Raw genomic sequence first — 21,921 nt, 5'->3', positions numbered from 1 at the left:
GAGTTACCTTATTTATTTACGGCAGAGGCAGCCATAAGGGGATTGGAATGTCAGAATGATTGAGTCACTGATTAAAAAGATTTTGCTAAAGAAATTATATCCTTAAAGGGGAATTGAAGCTTAAAATGTATTTTGGATATATTATAGCTATGATGTAATGTGCTGTTGCATATTGTCTTGCTTGGCTGATCAATGCTTACATGGGAAATCAATGATGTTATCAGCTTTCTCCGCACGTGCACCAAATGTGAGTGTGTCAGTGGAATGTCACCGCTTCCATGTCAACCAAGGTGAAACTGAAAAATGGCCCACTGGGGCTTTAAAGGGCACCTGCCATAAAAGGACTATCAGAAATGGGCAAAGTAAGAGCCATAGCAATTATAACGACTGCTGTGGGGCTCTGGTACAGTGGAGGCCTGGGCGGTCCTTTTCATTTTTCAGTGATTCTCTAAGCTCTGGTTTTAAATCTTCATGTCCGTGCTCTGTAGAGTGCATTGCTATGTCCGCTTTATTTCTTATTTATTTTTTATGACCTGAAGAGGCGAAAAGTGTATTTTCCATGAAACTAGTTGTCCTTTGTATATTTTAACTGTCCCATGCTCAATAAATGTTTTTTGTAGTTTTACATACATTGCCGTTTACATTGCAGGCAACGCCGTGAGACTGCCCTCTCCCACGGTGGTGAGTGAAGCAGAGGTCCTGCGCCTCCTATCAACCATAAATGCCAGGAAAGCTCCAGGCCCGGACGGAGTATCTCCAGCTTGCCTGAAAACCTGCTTTAGGCAACATGCTCCCATCCTCTACGCTATCTTCGCCAAGTCCTTGGGGGATGGCAAGGTCCCGGCGTGCTTCAAGAAGTCTACCATCATACCTGTGCCTAAGAAACAAGGGATCACCGAACTGAACAACTTTAGGCCCGTGGCCCTGACATCCGTCATCATGAATACTATGGAGCGTGCAGTCCTGGCCCACCTCAAGCTCTCCACTTCGCCACTCCTAGACCCCTTCCAGTTTGCATACAGAGCAAACAGGTCCACTGATGATGCGATCAATATCAGCCTAGAGCTCATCAACGACCACCTTGATAGGCCAGACACTTATGCTAGAATACAACTTCTGGACTTCAGCTCGGCCTTTAACACCATCTGTCCACGCATTCTCCAACGGGTCCTAGCTGCACTTGGAGTCCACCCAAGCCTACAACTCTGGATCACAGACTTTCTTACCAACAGGTCCCAAGTCGTCAGACTGGGTGATATCCACTCACAAGCTGCGACCACGAACAAAGGAGCTCCTCAAGGCTGTGTACTGTCACCACTGCTGTTCTCCCTCTACACGAACAACTGCAGGTCCGAGGCAGACTCTGTCAAGGTTATCAAGTTTGCTGATGATGGCCTTGTCACCAAGGATGATGTTCAGGAGTACCGTCAGCAGGTGGAGAGAATTTGCAATTGGAGCAAGGAGAACATGCTGGTGCTTAACACCGCAAAGACCGTGGAGTTAATCATTGACTTCAGGAAGGCTGCTCCCACCCCCAATTTACATTGGTGGCAAGGAGGTAACCAGAGTGCCCTGTGCCCGGCTTCTAGGTACTACCATCTCCAGTGGCCTCAGCTGGAAGCCCAACATCACTGCCACCCAACGTAAAGCCCAACAGAGACTCTTCTTCCTCCGCCAGCTGAGAAAGTTCGGCATGGCTCAAGAAATCCTAACCAACTTTTACTCCGCCACCATTGAGTCGATTCTCTGCTCTTCCATCCTGGTGTGGTATGCTGGCGCCATTGTCAATGATAGGGACAAACTACAGAGGGTCATCAGGTCAGCAGAGAGGATCATTGGGTGCCCCCTCCCCTCACTTGCCCTACTACACAGCAAAAGACTAAAAACTAGGGCATTGAGGATTGCAAATGACTCCTCGCACCCTGGCCACCGCTACTTCAGCACTCTGCCCTTGGGACGGAGGCTACGAGCCATCTCCACTAAAACCACGAGACATAGGAACTCGTTCTTCCCCTCGGCAGTCAACCTCCTAAACTCCCTCCAAATTCTACCATCAAAGAAAGACTGACTATCGACATCGTAGGGACACATGGATTGTGATGTGTTTTTTTTACAATGTAGTGTTAATCTGATACCTGCTGTGCACTCTCTCTCTCTCTCTCTCTCTCTCTCTCTCTCCTTCTCTTTCCTTCTTTCACCTTCTATGCACTCCTCCTGAGCCATTGTATTGTGCCAAAAACAATTCCGGGCATGTCCCCTCATGCTTGGCGAAATAAACGATTCTGATATTTTATTACTCTGCAGCCCCAGCAGCGGTTTAGACGTGATAGGTCATCTCCTCAAAGCGGCCCCACGTGACAGCGGCTCCTCCTCCATTCTACACACGGAGAGAGTGAGCGGCTAGGCTACGGGCATACCGCTATTGACAATACGCAAGCCCCCTCTTTGCCGCCAGTGTACCAGATCGGTGTCTTCTGCGACCAGCCTTTGTGGATGTCCTTTTTAGTGGCTCCTTTCCCTGTTTGGCACCATTAGGAACATTGGTGGTTTTTCACGAAGAGTGTAACCACATCCAGTATCCTGGGGCACCCGAGTGGAGTCGGTTTTATACATCTCCACCTGCATCTAGTGGTTAGTTGCCCCATTTGCAACCTTTCTTGGTGAGTACCACTTTGCCTTCTCCTATTACACCTCCCGTCATGTGACATATTACACTATTGGGGCTCCAGTTGTCTCTGTGCTTTTTCTTTTCAGGGTGTCCAGTCACCCTTCCTATCTACAGACATGCCACTGATTGACTAACTTCTATTCAGGGCCATTTTTTGTAATTTTGGTGGCCCAAGTAAGGTACCTTTTATCCTCCTTCAAATACTTTTAATTTTATGATCATAGCACCACCAATAACAAATTGATAGGTTATATACAGAAGTAGTGTTGCTTCTCAACATAACTTTATTAAGTATACAGAAATAATTACCAGGACAGACACACCTCACCAGCCCAAACTAACAGATCCCACATAACAAATGCTTCATACAACTGTTATGTAGGAATGGGTGTGTAGCCACTGTTTAAAAACATTATACTATTTGTGCACAGCCTGGGTCTTTCAGGTCAGAATATTGTCTTGTAAATCCAGAAGAGTTGCAACAATCAACACAACATCTAAAACAATTACAACTTAATTAACACATTACTAGCACTTACCACAACATTGCTATGCTATGTAGGCCTCCTGTGTTGTGCCCAAGTGTTAACATTACCATTCATATCTTCCTAAATGAAATGAGCAGTTGCATATTAGAATTCCATAAAGCACAGGATTTAGAGAATAGCTCTGAGATGCCTCTTCCAGCAGGTGTCACTCTAGCCATATGCTTGGTTTGCCTATGCCTACAAATGGGCATGATTTTATTAACAACCTATTTGGGTCACTAACGAGCGACAAGTATGCAGATAAGAAGCATCAGAGGTATGTGAGCCTGATTTTCATGCTTGCTTCTGGTGAGGAATTTAGAAAAAAAATGTATGCTAGAATACCTACATTAACACCAAGAAGCTAGCCACTTAGAAGCAGCCAGCAATGGCCATTTCCATATTATCTCATGACAGCTGAAGTTTAAAGTAAACCAGAGGTGAGAATAATATGGAGATTGACATATTTATTTCCTCTTAAACAATACCAGTTGCCTGGCAGCTCTGCTGATCTATTTGGCTGCAGTAGTGTCTGAATCACCCCGAAACAAGCATGCAGCTAATCTTGTCAAATCTGACAATATTGTCAGAAACACTTTATCTGCTGCATGCTTGTTCCGGATCTATGACTGAAAGTATTAAAGGCAGAGGATCAGCAGGACAGCCAGGCAACTGGTATTACTTAACCCTCCTGGCGGTCTATTAAAAACCGCCAGGGAGCAGCACTGCCGTTTTTTTGCTTTTTTTTTTTTTAAATCATGTAGCGAGCCTAGGGCTCGCTACATGATAGCCGCTGCTCAGTGACATCCCCCCAGCCCCTCCGATCGCCTCCGGCGATAGGCGATCAGGAAATCCATGGCGATGGGGCGGGATGACGTCACCGACGTCATGGACGTCGTGACGTCTAAGGGAATACAATCCACCCCTTAGTGCTGCCTGGCGCTGATAGGCCAAGCAGCGCAGGGATCTACGGGGGGGGGGGGGGGTTGCGGCGGCGCGGATAGCGACGAATCGGCGGCGGTGATCGGTGTGCTGACGCAGCTAGCAAAGTGCTAGCTGCGTTCAGCGAAAAAAAAAATTACGCAGATCGGCCCAGCAGGGCCTGAGAAAACCTCCTGCGCGGCTGCGCCAGGAAGGTTAAAAGGAAATAAATATGCGGCCACCATAACACTCTCACCTCGGGTCCATTTTAAGGTGTTCTTTTTGTCACATAAATAGAGCAATATTGCTTTCTATCTGGTCAGGTTGACATCCAGCTGCCAATTCTTAATTTCTTATTAGAACATGTGTTAAATATATCCTGATGTTTTGAACCTCAGATTGCTGTATTAATAGTGCTCCCTGTCCTACTGCCTTATATCAGCTGTGTTAAAAAAAAACATGTGCCTGAACTAGGGATTTATTTACAGATGGTCATCTGCAGCAGTCTGTGACCAATGTTCTAGTGGCAAAACTGCACACATGGGGCTCAATTTACTAAGCATTACCGCATTGGGTAATGCAGAAAACAGCTGATTTTACTGAACATCTTGTAAAATGCAAATTCACTAAGGCTGTTACTGCATTGAAAAGTAAAATTATTGACCTGTGAGGTAAATTTCCGACTTGTGCGGTAAATACCTAAGTAAAATGTCTATTCACAAAGATTAGAGTATTCTGTAAAACAAGTGAGATGCTCAGTATTTTAAGACCAGCCAGGAGCTGTTGGTAACTTACAATCAACATTTGGTAAAATGAACAATAGACAGGCAATAGGAAGATCCAACCTGTCCTACTCCCAGCCTGTCCTACTCCTCTCTCCATTTGATCTGATGCACTGCTGGGCGGGACATCAGACATTAAAAGAAAAACGCGAGATGCAGGAACAGGGCACATTCATAGAGGTTTTCTTGTAACCCTTTAGATGTGCATATCTATAGACTGATACACCAAAGAGGGCCCTCTAGTAGCATGTAGGCAGTTCTAAAGGGATTCCAGGGATGACTTTGACTCCTGAAAGCTGTCACAGAGCAGAAGCAGGAACGCTCATGCAGACCACTTATACCTGAAAAATCAGCACAACTCTGTCCAGATGTGGGAGAACATCACTGCAGCAGAACACAGCTTCCTGCAGAGACCCACTCCACATCTGGATAGAATTTTACATTATACCAAGCTGGTCTTAGTGGATGAAAGCAACATTTTTTGGTAAATTACCAAATTAAATCTCAGGGAATTCGGGAAAAAAAGTCTAAAATACAGAATACGGTATTTTACTGACCCATTATTTTTTACTGAACAGCCCTTAGTGAATTGAGGCCAATGAGTGCCAAGTGGTGAACTCATCGCATATCAGCAGCCTGTGGCTTCTAGCCCTAAAGATACATATACCTGATCACTAGTGCGACAGTTGTGGGCTTGAGGCAGGGAACACACTTGACTGTTTTCGTGCTCGTTTTCTGCACAGAAAAACTGAGAACTCATGTTAAACAATGTGCTAGTGCACACTTACTGTGTTGTTCGCACGCAGAAAAAAAACTGACATTCTGCATCCTGATTCTGCACATTTTGGCAGTTTCCTCTATCATTTACATCAGCTGCTGTGAAAAAACGCGCACGTTTTCCTGCATGGAAACACACTTGGTGTGCAGAAAAAGTATGCAGAAAAACGCGTGCGGAAAACTGAAAGTCAAGTGTGTTCCCTGCCTGAGTGTCATATGGACATGCTGCTTGGCTACTACAGCCATACAACCTGATCTGTTTCTATGGAAGGCAGAGGAGGGGCAATGATGCGGTGCACTATGCAGCAACATAAGGCAGTCAGGGTAAGGAGGGAAACAACCTGCTCATTTGTTGCTGTCATTTAACCACTTGAAGACTGCAGTGCTAAACCCCCCTAAAGACCAGGCTATTTTTTACAATTCAGACCACTGCAGTTATAACTGTTTATTGCTCGGTTATACAACTTACCACCCAAACAAATTTTACCTCCTTTTCTTGTCACTAATACAGCTTTCTTTTGGTGCTATTTAATTGCTGCTGCGATTTGTACTTTTTATTATATTCATCAAAAAAGACATGAATTTTGTCAAAAAAATGATTTTTTTAACTTTCTGTGCTGACATTTTTCAAATAAAGTAAAATTTCTGTATACATGCAGCGCGAAAAATGTGGACAAACATGTTTTTGATTAAAAAACACCCATTCAGCCTATATTGATTGGTTTGGGTAAAAGTTATAGCGTTTACAAACTATGGTGCAAAAAGTGAATTTTCCTATTTTCCAGCATCTCTGATTTTTCTGACCACCTGTCATGTTTCATGAGGGGCTAGAATTCCAGGATAGTATAAATACCCCCCAAATGACCCCATTTTGGAAAGAAGACATCCCAAAGTATTCACTGAGAGGCATGGTGAGTTCATAGAAGATTTTATTTTTTGTCACAAGTTAGCGGAAAATGACACTTTGTGACAAAAAAAATAATAATAAAAAGTTTCCATTTCTGCTAACTTGTGACAAAAAAAATGAATTCTGCCAGACACTCACCATGCCCCTCTCTGAATACTTTGGGATGTCTACTTTCCAAAATGGGGTCATTTGTGGGGTGTGTTTACTGTCCTGGCATTTTGGGGGTGCTAAATTGTAAGCACCCCTGTAAAGCCTAAAGGTGCTCATAGGACTTTGGGCCCCTTAGCGCACCTAGGCTGCAAAAAAGTGTCACACATGTGGTATCGCCGTACTCAGGAGAAATAGTATAATGTGTTTTGGGGTGTATTTTTACACATACCCATGCTGGGTGGGAGAAATATCTCTGTAAATGAGATTTTTTAGATTTTGTTTACACACAACTGTCCATTTACAAAGATATTTCTCCCACCCAGCATAGGTATGTGTAAAAATACACCCCAAAACACATTGTAATACTTCTCCCGAGTACAGCGATACCACATGTGTGGCACTTTTTTGCACCCTAACTGCGCTAAGGGGCCCAAAGTCCAATGAGTACCTTTAGGATTTCACAGGTCATTTAGGACCCCTAAAATGCCAGGGCAGTATAGGAACACCACAAATGACCCCATTATAGAAAGAAGACACCCCAAGGTATTCCGTTAGGAGTATGGTGAGTTCATAGAAGATTTTACTTTTTGTCACAAGTTAGCGGAAAATGACACTTTGTGAAAAAAACATTAAAAATCAATTTCCGCTAACTTGTGACAAAAAAAATAAAAGCTTCTATGAACTCACCATACTCCTAACGGAATACCTTGGGGTGTCTTCTTTCTACAATGGGGTCATTTGTGGTGTTCCTATACTGCCCTGGCATTTTAGGCGCCCTAAACCGTGAGGAGTAGTCTTGAAACCAAATGTCTCAAAATGACCTGTGAAATCCTAAAGGTACTCATTGGACTTTGGGCCCCTTAGCGCAGTTAGGGTGCAAAAAAGTGCCACACATGTGGTATCGCTGTACTCGGGAGAAGTAGTATAATGTGTTTTGGGGTGTATTTTTACACATACCTATGCTGGGTGGGAGAAATATCTCTGTAAATGACAATATTTTGATTTTTTTACACACAATTGTCCATTTACAGAGATATTTCTCCCACCCAGCATGGGTATATGTAAAAATACACCGCAAAACACATTATACTACTTCTCCTGAGTATGGCGATACCACATGTGTGGCACTTTTTTGCACCCTAACTGCGCTAAGGGGCTCAAAGTCCAATGAGTACCTTTATGATTTCACAGGTCATTTTGAGAAATTTCGTTTCATGACTACTCCTCACGGTTTAGGGCCCCTAAAATGCCAGGACAGTATAGGAATCCCACAAATGACCACATTTTAGAAAGAAGACACCCCAAGGTATTCCGTTAGGAGTATGGTGAGTTCATAGAAGATTTTATTTTTTGTCACTAGTTAGAGGAAAATGACACTTTGTGAAAAAAACAATAAAAATCTATTTCCGCTAACTTGTGACAAAAAATAAAATCTTCTATGAACTCACCATACTCCTAACTGAATACCTTGGGGTGTCTTCTGCCTAAAATGGGGTAATTTGTGGGGTTCCTATACTGTCCTGGCATTTTAGGGGCCCTAAACCGTGAGGAGTAGTCTTGAAACCAAATTTCTCAAAATGACCTGTGAAATCCTAAAGGTACTCATTGGACTTTGGGCCCCTTAGCGCAGTTAGGGTGCAAAAAAGTGCCACACATGTGGTATCCCCGTACTCAGGAGAAGTAGTATAATGTGTTTTGCGGTGTATTTTTACACATACCCATGCTGGGTGGGAGAAATATATCTGTAAATGGACAATTGTGTGTAAAAAAATGGAAAAAGTTGTCATTTACAGAGATATTTCTCCCACCCAGCATGGGTATGTGTGAAAAGACACCCCAAAACACATTATACTACTTCTCCTGAGTACGGGGATACCACATGTGTGACACCTTCTTGCAGCCTAGCTGTGCAAAGGGGCCCACAGTCTAATGAGTTTCACAGGTCAATTTTACTCATTTGTTTTCCAGACTACACCTCACGGTTTTGGGCCCCTAAAATGCCAGGGAAGTATAGGAACCCCACAAGTGATCCCATTTTGGAAAGAAGACACCCCAAGGTATTCCAAGAGGGGTATGATGAGTTCATAGAATATTTTATTTTTTGACACAAGTTAGTGGAAATGGATTTTTTAGTTTTTTTTCTCACAAAGTGTCATTTTCCACTAACTTGTGACAAAAAATAAAATCTTCTATGAACTCACCATACCCCTCATGGAATAACTTGGGGTGTATTCTTTCTAAAATGGGGTCACTTGTGGGGTTCCTATACTGCCTTGGCATTTTAGGGGCCCTAAATTGTGAGGAGTAGTCTGGAAACCAAATAATTAAAATTGACCTGTGAAATTCTAAAGGTACTCATTGGACTTTGGGCCCCTTTGCACAGCTAGGCTGAAAAAAAGTGTCACACGTGTGGTATCGCTGTACTCAGGAATAATAGTACAATGTGTTTTGGGGTGTATTTCACACATAACCAATCCTGTGTGTGAGAAATATCTCTGTAAATGACAATTTTTTCCATTTTTTTACACTAAATTGTCATTTACAGAGGTATTTCTCCCACCCAGCATGGGTATGTGTGGAAAGACACCCCAAAACACATTATACTACTACTCATGAGAATGGCAATACCACATATGTGACACTTTTTTGCAGGCTAGCTGCGCAAACTTGCCCAAAGTCCAATGAGCACCTTTAGGCTTTACAAGGGTGCTCACAATTTAGGCCCCCACCAAACTATTCCAGGACAGTAAAACACCCCAGAAATGACCCCATTTTGGAAAGAAGAGACCCCAAGGTATTCCACGAGGGGCATACTGAGTTCATATAAAATTTTATTTTTTGTCATAAGTTAGCGGAAAATGACACTTTGTGGGAAAAAAAATAAAAAAATCCATTTCTGCTAACTTATGACAAAAAATAAAATCTTCTATGAACTCACCCTGCCCCTCAGCGAAAACCTTGGGGTGTCTTCTTTCTAAAATGGGGTCACTTGTGGGGGTCTGTCCTGGCATTTTAGCGTCTCCACAATCATTACATGTATGGCCAGTATTAGGAGTTTCTGCTATACTCCTTATATTGGGCATACGGGTGATGCACTTTTTTCTCCATAAAAGAAAAAATGAACGGCAAAGATTCTCACATTCGCATTGATCAATGTGGATGAAAAAATATCTGCCAAAATATGTGAAAAAAGGGGGGGGCATGGCGTTTGCCAGGACATAGGAGCACCGCCCACAAAATTTTCCAAACCCACTTTGCTCCTATACCCTGGCAAACCAGATTAATCCATTCACATCGATCGATGTGGATGAAAAAAACCTTTGCCAGTTTTGATACAAAGTGCTTGCCAAAGCATAGGAGCTCCAACACCACCCCTCAGCTCATATGCCTTGACAAACGTATCTTACTGCGGAGGAGAAATCTCGTCCTGCAGCGCTGCATGCACCGACTTGTGTGTAATCTGACAGACGCCCAATGCTTCTGTCAGGATGCACCATCAGTGCTGCAGCTGGTTGGTCGATCAGTCGTTCGCTCGGTCCACCTGGAAGGGTAAAGGATGGAAAAAGAGAGAGAAAACATACAAAAAAAAAAACAAGCAAGCAGCAATGCAAGAAATTCATTAACATTAACATTCGTAAACTTTATTAAACCTTTTTAACCAAACAATAACATTTGGAACTTTTGCTTACCTGTTTTTTTTTTGTTTGTTTTTAACTTACCTTCCGAGGACAAACTTCTCCTTCCCCATGGGACAGTGTGCAAAGCGCAAATCGCACAGAGATGTAGCGAAGTACACTATGCACTTTGTCCCAAGTGAAAGGAGAGGTTTCTGGCAGCCCTGTGTATTTGGGTCTCTCAAAAGCAGATGTCTGGTTTCACACACAGGAGTCGCGCAGTAGCGTAGGTATGCACTAGCTTTAAGTCAACCACTTCCGGCGTAAGGGGGGACCGCAAAGTGGGACTTTCGCTAGGCAATATGCTGCAACCATCACTCCAATGTATTTGGGTCTCTCAAAAGCAGATGTCTGGTTTCACACACAGGAGCCGCGCAGTAGCGTAGGTATGCACTAGCTTTAAGTCAACCACTTCCGGCGTAAGGGGGGACCGCAAAGTGGGACTTTCGCTAGGCAATATGCTGCAACACATCGCTCCAGTGTGAAAGAGCCTTGAGAGACTACTACTGTGTCTCACGTTCCCTACTCCAATAGCGAATGTGTTCGTGGAACTTTTCAAAACACTCCCCTATGCATAGGGCAGGCTGGTCAGGACAGTAGGGACAATAAAAAGTGGTGTCACGCCTCATTCCATTCCTCTTACAGACACGACAATGTTTTCTTGGGGTGCGTTGACCTGGGGTACTCGGAAAGACATAAGCATAGTGTCTTTCATGTAGCCGGCTAACTACATCAGGGGGATTGGCCACGGCCCCTCCTGGATACAGGAGTTCCGATGTTCTGTTTCGAATTCCCGCTTTATGTGTGAGGCATACTCCAGAAGACCCAGTCTGTATAGCAGTACAACTCCACACTGATTTGGAAACCTCCACAGGCAGTTTACTCGATGAAATAATGACTCCAAGTATAATCTGTAGTATCTTTACTTGCGTTGAAAGCATACAAAGATGTTTTTTAGAGCATATTCATAGGTAAAAATATGATGCGACTACAAGCACAGCAGGATCTCCTCACTAACTGAACTCAACTGTTGCAGAAACATCTAGACAAGGCTGTTGAGCAGGGAGTTACAGTTGGGAAATGCTAAATAACTAAATCTTGCAGGGGGACTGGAATATACTAATACAAAGAATATAAATAATGTTAAATAACATTAAAGGAGGCTGTTGTGACAGCACACTCCCCGCTTGGTATCGGTAGATACCACTATATATAATACAATTTAACATTGAAAACTATAAGTATAATTAAGACTTGTAGAGAAGAGAGAAAACATAAAACATAAACATTAATTCTTGAATGCAGATCTTTGAAGAATCTTCCATCACTGGAGAAAGGATGTAACTCAGTAGACTCGAAGGCATATCAGGCTGTTCCCTTGGATCGAGTAGATAAGACATCTTCATTTGAAGGCAAGAGTAAGACTGTCTCCGTGATGGGTCTAAACAAAGTCTTAACACTACCATTTCTTGCTGTCTTCACTTTCACCTTGCGAACCTTTCCATCATCACTAGTGATTGCCTTTATAAAGTGATCATTCATATCGGGTTTGTTCTTCAGAATTTTTTTAAGTGAAGTTAGCCTAGAAATAGCTTGTTTCTTGTTATTTGGAAGTCTAATTCTTGGTGAACGAAATGGTAAAGGAGCTACCCAACTGTTAGTTTCATCCTTGAAGAATTCATTATTCAAGATGTTTATGAACTCTTTATCCTCAATGGAAGGAACTGTCTTATTGTCATCACGAGTTATTTGGAATATAGTGTCACCAAAGTCTTGATGAGAACTGTTCTTACAACTGATTTGCTTTTGTACATCGCATGAAGTCTTTAAACTGAAACTCTCCTGAACTTGAAAGTTAAAAGGATGTTTAAGTGAATGAAAGGTGCATTCAGATTCTCTGATGCTGGTCTTGCATGAGAACACATCATAAGACTCTTGAAATGTATTTAAGTAAACATCTCCTATTATGACCCATCCAAAATCTAATTTCTGTGCATAAGGGGCATCATTTGGTCCATTGCATTGTTGTCGCACCTTATGGACTCTTGGGATATCTCTGCCTAAAAGAAGGAGAATCTTTGCATCATCATCAAGCGGTGGAATGTAACTGGCGATGTGTTTCATATGAGGATGATAAAGAGCCGCTTCTGGTGTAGGGATCTCTTCTCGATTGTTTGGCAACTGATCACATTCGATAAGTGTTGGAAGTGAAAATTCTGTGTTTCCATACTCAGATGCTACCACAAAACCATGTGCTCTTCTTCCAGATATCTTAACCAGGCCTGAGCAAGTTCGTAAAGTATAGGGCCAGGTTTCTCCTTGAATATTGAACACGTTGAAGAATTCTGGACTTGCTAATGAACGATTGCTCTGGTCGTCAAGGATAGCATACATCTTCACTGCGCTCTGTGGTCGTCCTTCTGGATATACCTTGACCAGACATATTTTACTGCATGACTTTCTGTGGAATCCTTCTTCACATACCTCAGTACATTTTGTGGATACAGATGCTGTCATTTCCTCAGTACTCTCCCCGCCATAACTTGGTGTGGTCTTTGAGGCTTGAGCAGTTTGAAGCACTTCTTTGGGAGAACTAGGATGATAAGCCGTTATGTGTTTATCACTGTTGCAGTCAAAACATTTGACAGGAACTTTACAGTCTTTAGCAAAGTGGTCTGTAGATGCACAACATCTATAACAAATATCGTGTTCTCTGAGGAAAGATTTGCGCTCTTCAAAGGGCATTTGTTTAAACACACGACAATTTCTAAGAGGGTGTGGCTTGTTATGAATAGAACATCGATACCTAGGATCATTTTCCTTGACTTGCTGTGATTTAAAATCAGAGTCTTGAGAACTTGAGAAGATTCCAGTATTCTTGACATAGATAGAGTTCCGTGAGTCCTTAAACTTGCCTTGAGTATCGCAATTTAAAGGTGTTGAAGGAAGAACTGTAGTATCAAAAAATAAAAAGCTTGGGTCATTCTTTACAGTAGCTATGTCTCTAATGAATTTGGAGAAAAAAGAAAAAGGTGGAAAGGATACTTTATATTCCTGTTTATATTTAGATCCTTTCTTTGCCCATTCACTCTGAATATTCGGTGGCAACTTCTGTACAATTGGGTTTACACCATGAGCTGTATCCAAGTAGACAAGACCTGGAAGGTGTGGGTCTGCCTTGGCTCTTTCTACTTCAAGAAGAAGGTCGCTTAATTCTTGAAACTGGTGGTTGTCCTTGTTAGACAGTTTTGGGAAGTTTCGAAGTCTCTTGAATAAGGCAAGCTCAATAGCTTCAGAACATCCATAAACTCTCTCTAATCTCTCCCAAACTATGTTAAGACCCGTTGCTGGATCATCGCAATGAACAGATTTCAGTCTTTTAACTTGTTCTGATGACTGCGGTCCCAACCATTTGATAAGTAGGTCAAGTTCTCCTATAGGTTCAATCTCCAGGTTCTGGATTATAGTCTTGAATGTAGCTCGCCAACCTCTGTAGTTTTCTGGTTGATCATCAAATTTCGTTAGTCCAGAGTTAAGAAGCTCTCGGCGAATCATATACTTGCCAACTTCTTCAATTTCAGACTTTTCTGATTTTATTTCTGTACGTGGAAATGCGTCACCACTGCAGACAGTATGTGGCTTGTGCTGTTCCAGTGGTGATGTAGAGAATGGAGATGCAGATGCGTTTACTCCAGGCGAGGGTTTGATCTGTGTGATGTTTGGAGCATGGGAGCTTGAAAAAGACTGTGTTATGAGATTCATGGGATTTGCTCCAATTGGTTGTGATATTTCTTTGTGATTATATCTTGCTGAGGTCTGACAAGGTGTATAGATTTGTTCTCTTGGACTTGTAGTGTTGGACAGCATAGCAGAATCCTTCAAAGGTACAGTGTTAAGCTGAGATTCATGTTTTAACGATATGCATTCTGGCTGCTTACTTGCTGAACAGGTAGGTGCAGAGACTTCAGCTGTAAGTAGGGGAGTATATCCATTGTTCTGGTTCAGAACAAATTGCAAAGTTCGTTTAGCAGGATCGTCAGCAGACTTTAGGCTAGGGTAATTAATTCCTTCTTCCTCTTCCACAGCTTGTTCGAAGACCTTTAACCTTGCTAGAGCTGCTGCTTCTTCTCTTTTCTTTTGCAGAAGTTCTAACTGGGCCTCTGTCTCTGCCTGCACACGTGTTGCTTCTGCCTGCACACGTGTTGCTTCTGCCTGTGCTTCTGCCTGCACACGTGTTGCTTCTGCCTGTGCTTCTGCCTGCACACGTGTTGCTTCTGCCTGTGCTTCTGCCTGCACACGTGTTGCTTCTGCCTGTGCTTCTGCCTGCACACGTGTTGCTTCTGCCTGTTTGCGTGCTGCTTCCGCCTGTTTGCGTGCTGCGTCCGCTTTAAGAGTCGATTCTTGTTCAAAGCAATAAGATTGTGCTTTCGCAGCCTCTGCTTCTGCACGGGCTTTGACTAACTGAATGCTTAATGCTGACCTCTGGGAGAGTGACTGCAGCGATTTGCTTGATCTAGTAAATCTGTGAGAGGTTGCTTGCACTGACAGTTTTTTTGAGTGTCTAGAAGAAATAGAGGTACAGGATGTAGTTTCGATCAAATTTGCTATCCTATTCTCTAACTGTAACTTCGCTTCCATAAACGCAACATGTCTCTGTTGATCAGCGGTGGTAAAGTCATCCAACTCTTTTGACGCTTGTTCTGTACTAACTTGCGATAGAAAGGAAGAATATTTTTCAGAGAGTTTCCTGTAATTTTCATATGTCTTCTTAAGTCTTGTAAGTGCATTGTTTAATTGCTCTCCATTACTGCCAGTCTTCTCAATATCAGATATGTGTTGCAGCGTTTTTATCCACAATTCAGACAGACTATGGAACATTCCTTCACTTTCTGCTTCATACCTCTCTCTTGCCTTTAGAGAAAGATGTATTGACCGCCTTGGTCTCTCAGGTAGTACAACATGTTTATCTGAATCATCTTGACCGAGCATTAATTCATCTTCCATGTTAATAGAATGCATAGAAATAGACATGCTCTATGGTTGCAGATATGATGCTTATGAATCTTATCACTGGGTGATTTTTTTTTTATTTATTTTTTTTAAACTTAATAGCGATAGTCCCAAACAGAAGAAATGTACAATTTCTGAAGCAATCTGTACTCACTGTATTCACTGTAGGAAGGCAAACAGGCAATTCTTGTACTTTTTTGCTGAATGTCTATTTACTCTTTGTAGATTTGTGTTTGATGTGTAGCTAGGTAATCCTTTATTGTATTGCAGATCAGTCCTTTACTGATGAGTTGACAGGAAATCCCATTGATCTCTTCCTGAAATTTAAGGAAGGATCCTGTTCTCCCAGCCTTACTGTAGAGAACAAAGCTGTTGTACATTGCCAATTGAATCAAGTAAATAGCCACTTTCTTATACCAGCGGCTGGTCCTTCGGGAAACTAAATAGGGAGCCAACATCTGGTCATTGAAGTCCACCCCTCCCATGTTTAAATTATAGTCATGGACGGCGAGGGGTTTCTCATCAACCTCAGTTGCTCGCTGAATTTGGACTGTCGTGTCTTCGTGAATGGTCGACAGAAGGTAAACGTCCCTCTTGTCCTTCCGTTTCACTGCAAGAAGGTCGTCATTACACAAGGCAGCCCTCTCCCCCCGTGCAAGTCGGGTAGCAGTGAGATATTGGGGGAAGCCCCGGCGACTAGGCCGCACGGTGCCACAGCAAGGAATTCCGAGTATCTTCAAATGCTGATAGAGGGCCACACTTGTGTAGTAGTTGTCCACATATAGATGGTACCCCTTGTGGAATAAGGGTGACACCAAGTCCCACACAATCTTGCCACTGCACCCCAGGTAGTCAGGGCATCCGACCGGCTCCAATTTTGTGTCTTTGCCCTCATAGACCCTAAAGCGATATGTATAGCCTGTGGCCCTTTCACAGAGCTTATACAGCTTGACCCCATACCGGGCGCGCTTGGTTGGGATGTACTGCTTAATGCCAAGGCGCCCGGTAAAATGTACGAGGGACTCGTCTATACAGATGTTCTGTTCAGGGGTGTAAGCATCTGCAAATTTGGATGACAGGTGGTCTATGAGGGGCCGAAATTTGTGGAGCCGGTCATAGTCAGCGTGGCCTCTTTCATGACAGGTTGTATCATCATTAAAGTGCAGGAAGCGCAGGATGTCCTCAAAACGTGACCTGGACATGGCAGCAGAGTACATGGGCATGTGATGTATTGGGTGCGTAGACCAATAGGACCGCAATACATTTTTTTTAGTTAGACCCATGTTAAGGAGAAGGCCCAAAAAGATTTTAAATTCGAAAACTGTGACCTGTTTCCACCGAAAAGGCTGGGCATGGGAGCTGTTCGGATTGGCGGTGATAAATTGTGTGGCCTTACGGTTGGTCTCTGCCACGACTAAGTCGTAGAGATCCTCGGTGAAGATCAGATGAAAAGCATCTAGGGCCGATCCTAGATGATCTGTCTCCACCTGGACTCCAGACTGGGCGGTGAAAGGGGGCACTACGGGTGCGGCGGAATTAGGGAACTTCCAATGAGGGTTTGCCAGCACCTCTGGGAGCCTAGGGGTACTACGGGCCCGTGTTTCTGGTGGCTGCGACTGGGGTCTTACTGCACGTACCACCGAACCAGTTTCAACTGCCATGCTGGTGCTCGCCACTTCACCAGGGTCTACGGCAGTACTGGTTTCAAGTCCAGGATGTGCTGCGCTGTTGGTGCATGCCTCACCATCAAAATCTGGATCAGCGCTAGCACCACTCTGCTGGCCTTGAGGTTGATCCTGCGCAACCTGTGGTCCACTGACATGGGGTCGGGAACGCCTGGCGCTAGCAGGGACCACAACCTCGTCATCAGAACTATCGGTCAGAGAGTCACTGTCCTCTACAGGTTCATATTCTGAGCCGGATTCATCGGATGAGAAGTCCCAATCACTCTCACCCGACTCGGCCATAATACTGTAGGCCTCTTGCAGGGAATACATCTTTTTTGCCATTTTGGGCTGCTAAATTTAGGGGGTTCTCCTCTGAGACCACCCAGGAAAAAATGCACCTGTCTAGCAAATGGGAGTATTTGTTAAGTAAAGAGCTGCGATAGCTCAGTTTTGATTTAAAAAAAAAAAAAATCAAAACTGATCTTTATAGCGTCGCAGCTATTGTTTTTTTGCAGTGATCAGAAAACAAAAATTTCTTTCACTTGGTGGGGAGGGCTGAACGCAAGTGCGGCAGAACGATCAGGCCTGATCGGGCAAACACTGCGTTTTTAGTGGAGCCTACTCTAAGGTGACCCTAACGTACTTATATAGATCTGACTGTGATCAGTACTGATCACTTACAGATACTATATAGTACCAATGCAGATTAGCGACAGTGATGACGCTAATCAGCGACTTATAGTGATTGCGGTGTAGTGGGCTGGGCGCTAACTACCTAACAAAAGGGGCCTAGCTAACTCACTGGCCAAAAAAACAGTGCACAGGCAATAGATGTCACTCAGACCTCGATCAGAGCTGTGACAGGCGACCAGATATCAATCACAGTGCCGCTGTCAGATTCCAACAAATGTAAACAGCAATTGGAATCACAGGGAAATCACAGATGATCAAAAACCAATCACTAATCAATCAATCAGATGTCAAAAATCAGTACACAGACAATAGATGTCACTCAGATCTCACTCAGACCTCGATCAGAGCTGTGACAGGCGACCAGATATCAATCACAGTGCCACTGTCAGATGCCAACCAATGTAAACGGCAATTGAAAACTCAGGCAATCAGATGATCACATACCAATCACTAATCAATCAATCAATCGTCAAAAATCAGTGCACAGACAATAGATGTCACTCAGACCTCGATCAGAGCTGTGGCAGGCGACCAGATATCAATCACAGCGCCGCTGTCAGATGCCAACCAATGTAAACAACAATTGAAATCTCAGGCAATCACAGATGATCAAATACCAATCACTAATCAATCAATCAATCAGATGTCAAAAATCAGTGCACAGACAATAGATGTCACTCAGACCTCGATCAGAGCTGTGACAGGCGACCAGATATCAATCACAGTGCCGCTGTCAGATGCCAACCAATGTATACAGCAATTGAAAACACAGGGCAATCACAGATGATCAATAATCACAACGCAATCAATCAATCAGAAGTCAAAAAACTGTGCACAGGCAATGATGTCACTCACATGCCACTCACATGTCACACAGACCTCGATCAGAGCTGTGACAGGCGACCAGATGACACTCAGACCTCAGTCAGACGCCTTGGCAGGGCCAGTGAGGGGGATAGTGGGGGTGATCAGCGGCGATCGGGTGTGGGATCGAGCGGGGAAACGTGTGTGGCTTACTGAGCAGGGCTGCCGTCCTCTCTCCTGGTGGTCCGGGCACGCTGTGACCAGGAGAGGAGGAGGCAGCCAGTATAATACACGTTGTTTACATAACAACGTGTATTATACACTTGAGATAGGTCTATTTGAAAGATCGCAGCCCACCGGCGCTGCTAATTGGCCGGCGGGCTGATGACACAGGGGGGCCGCAAGTCATGCCGGGCGATGTGCGCGCGCATGCGCGCGCGATCGCCCGCATTTCTGTTTGACAGGACCTTCCGCCAATCGGCGTTAGGCGGTCCTGGGGCTGCCGCCGCGGCCACGCCTACTGGCGTGACGCGGGCGGCAGCTGGTTAAAGACCTGTTGCAGGGCAGCTGTACACAAAAAAAGATCAGCCAAGATGAGTTCATTCTAGTGTGTGTATGAAGCTTCAGGGTTAGCACTGCTGGATAAGAGCAGCAGACAAGATTCACTACATTTACGTTTGTTTAGCTATAAGCAAATAAGGGGCTTTGCTTGTCTTCCAATATCGCATAAGTAACATCAATACCAATAACATTATTATTATTTAGTATTTATATAGTGCCAAGATCTTCCCCAGTGCTGTACAGAGTATATTGTCTTGTTAATTAACTGTCCCTCAGAGGGGCTCATAATCTAATCCCTACCATAGTCATACATATTGTGTAGTGTATGTATTGTAGTCTAGGGCCAATTTAGGGGGAAGCCAATTCACTTCTCTGTAAGTTTTTGAGATGGGAGGAACAAAGAGTGCCTGGAGGAGACCCACACTGACACGGGAAGAATATACAAACTCCTTTCAGATAGTGCCCTGGCTAGGATTGAAACTGGGGACCCAGTGCTGCAAGGCTAACCACTATTCCATAGAAGAGGTTCGGTGGTTCTTGTAGGGACGAAGAGCACCTAAACGAGAAGTAGAGAAAGACCAGGAGCCCAATGGTGCAGTATCGTTAGGTATAGGGGGACGAAAGTACTGTATATAAGGTTATGTACTCACAAAGGAGGGCTCCAGTTCCTGCAACCACCGTATAAGCCTGCAGGGAATTCACCATCCCCGCCCGGTGCTCCAGGTCCTGCCAAATACTGGACAGTCCCTTTCTTGTAGTTCAAAAAAATTGTAAAACTATTACCTCCAAAGGAGGTCTGATTGATAGAAAAATGGGGCGGAGGAGCCCAAAATATATTGACGTAAAAACATAACGTGTAAATGAAAGTTGGCTGATGGTGTAATGGTTAAGGGCTCTGCCTCTGACACAGGAGACCTGGGTTCGAATCTCGGCTCTGCCTGTTCAGTAAGCCAGCACTAATTCAGTAGGAGACCTTTGGCAAGTCTCCCTTACACTGCTACTGCCAATAGAGCGCGCCCTAGTGGCTGCTGCTCTGCTCTGGCGCTTTGAGTCCGCAAGGAGAAAAGCGCAATATAAATGTTATTTGTCTTGTCTTGTCTTGTCTAATTGCTTACCTCTCCAGAAGATACAGACACCAGTTCAACTGGGAAAATATTTATTAAAAAAAATGAACAACGCGTTTTGCGGGTGATGGCCCGCTTCCTCAGGTCAATATAAAAATGTCTTAGCAGCATAAGGTGTTGAGTGTAGGTACCTCTATTCAATAGAAGTGGACCAGGACCTGCGAAACGTGTCTTCAATCTTTTAAATAAATATTTTTCCAGTTGAACTATATAACTATTGGCTACAATTAATAGGTAATGCCTAATCAGATTTTATCTGATTTTATCTGATTGCCATCTGGAGTCGGGAAGGAATTTTTTTCCCTTTTGAGGCTAATTGGGCCATGCTTTGTAAGGGTTTTTTCGCCTTCCTCTGGATCAACAGGGATATGTGAGGGAGCAGGCTGGTGTTGTATTTTTTTCTCTGGTTGAACTCGATGGACGTATGTCTTTTTTCAACCAAAATAACTATGTATAACTATGTACTATGTATGAACTGGTGTCTGTATCTTCTGAAGAGGCAAGCAATTAACTGTCATTTACACGTTATGTTTCAACATCGATATATTTCGGGTGCCTATACCCCTCCCTTCTATCAACCACTATTCCACCATGCTGCATATATTTGCCCTATTGATCAAAGGATGTATCTAAAGCTTTCTCTGAAAAAAGATTTAAAAAAAGAGTCACCTTTTAAATGCTTTTAACTGTGGCTGGAGAAAGCATAAAGTCAGGAAAAGATGGTGCGCTGTTGCAATGCCTTCACGTGTTTTTGTGATGTGATTGTAATTTCTTCGCCATGCTTCTATAATGCATTCGCATTGACAGCAATACAAGAAGCAGATGAAAAGTGGCAGATTAGGACATGCTGCATTTACAAATTCTAATGCAATGTGAAGCTTATAATGCATAATAAGTGCAAGTTTGCACTTCTCCATAGCATACTGTTGAAAATTCAAAACACTCTACTCAACAACTTTCAGAATACCAATAAAGTCCATCAACACACTTTACTTACAAAACCTTAACAATTCTGTCCCCACTGTGAACGGAAATGCAATAGTCCAAAGTAGCTTCTAGATTTATGATGAGTTGATGACCACAGTTTTACCTAGACCAAAAACAAGAGAGAAGATGCTCCAATGTGCATTAAAACATTTAATATTGTGCACTTGCTGACTACGATCACAACAACTAGAATACAATGAAGTAAATATAAGACAAAGGGGGGGGGGACAGAGCTGTTAGGGGGTCTCAACTACTACTTCACTCCTTCTGGTAAAGGGGTCCAATCTACAGATCAGGGTTTTTTGTGGCTACACATATTATGGGCATATCCAGATGGCCACACTTGTTTCACTATGGTGTAGTAGGTTTTTTTTCCAAAGGGAGTAAAATAATGGTATTGAGTTATACTCACAACTGTAGGTTACCTAGAGGCTACCACTTTTTAGGCAGCAGGGAAACTTAAGCCCGTCTCCTCAGGGGATGTTAAAATGTAGCTCTCTGTAGATAAGAAGAATGGGGTTAGACCTCTCCACCATAGGTGGACTCAATGTATGTTATAACGATGAAACAGAGGCGCCAATCAGGATCAGTGTTGCTCTCCATGGCCTCGTGATCACAGGTAACCCGTGATTACCAGCTTTTTTTCCTGATCACTAGGTCTGATTCCGA

Source organism: Hyperolius riggenbachi, chromosome 5 (assembly GCF_040937935.1).
Source record: "Hyperolius riggenbachi isolate aHypRig1 chromosome 5, aHypRig1.pri, whole genome shotgun sequence".
Taxonomy (NCBI): Eukaryota; Metazoa; Chordata; class Amphibia; order Anura; family Hyperoliidae; genus Hyperolius; species Hyperolius riggenbachi.
Note: the sequence above shows the minus strand (reverse complement) of the source record.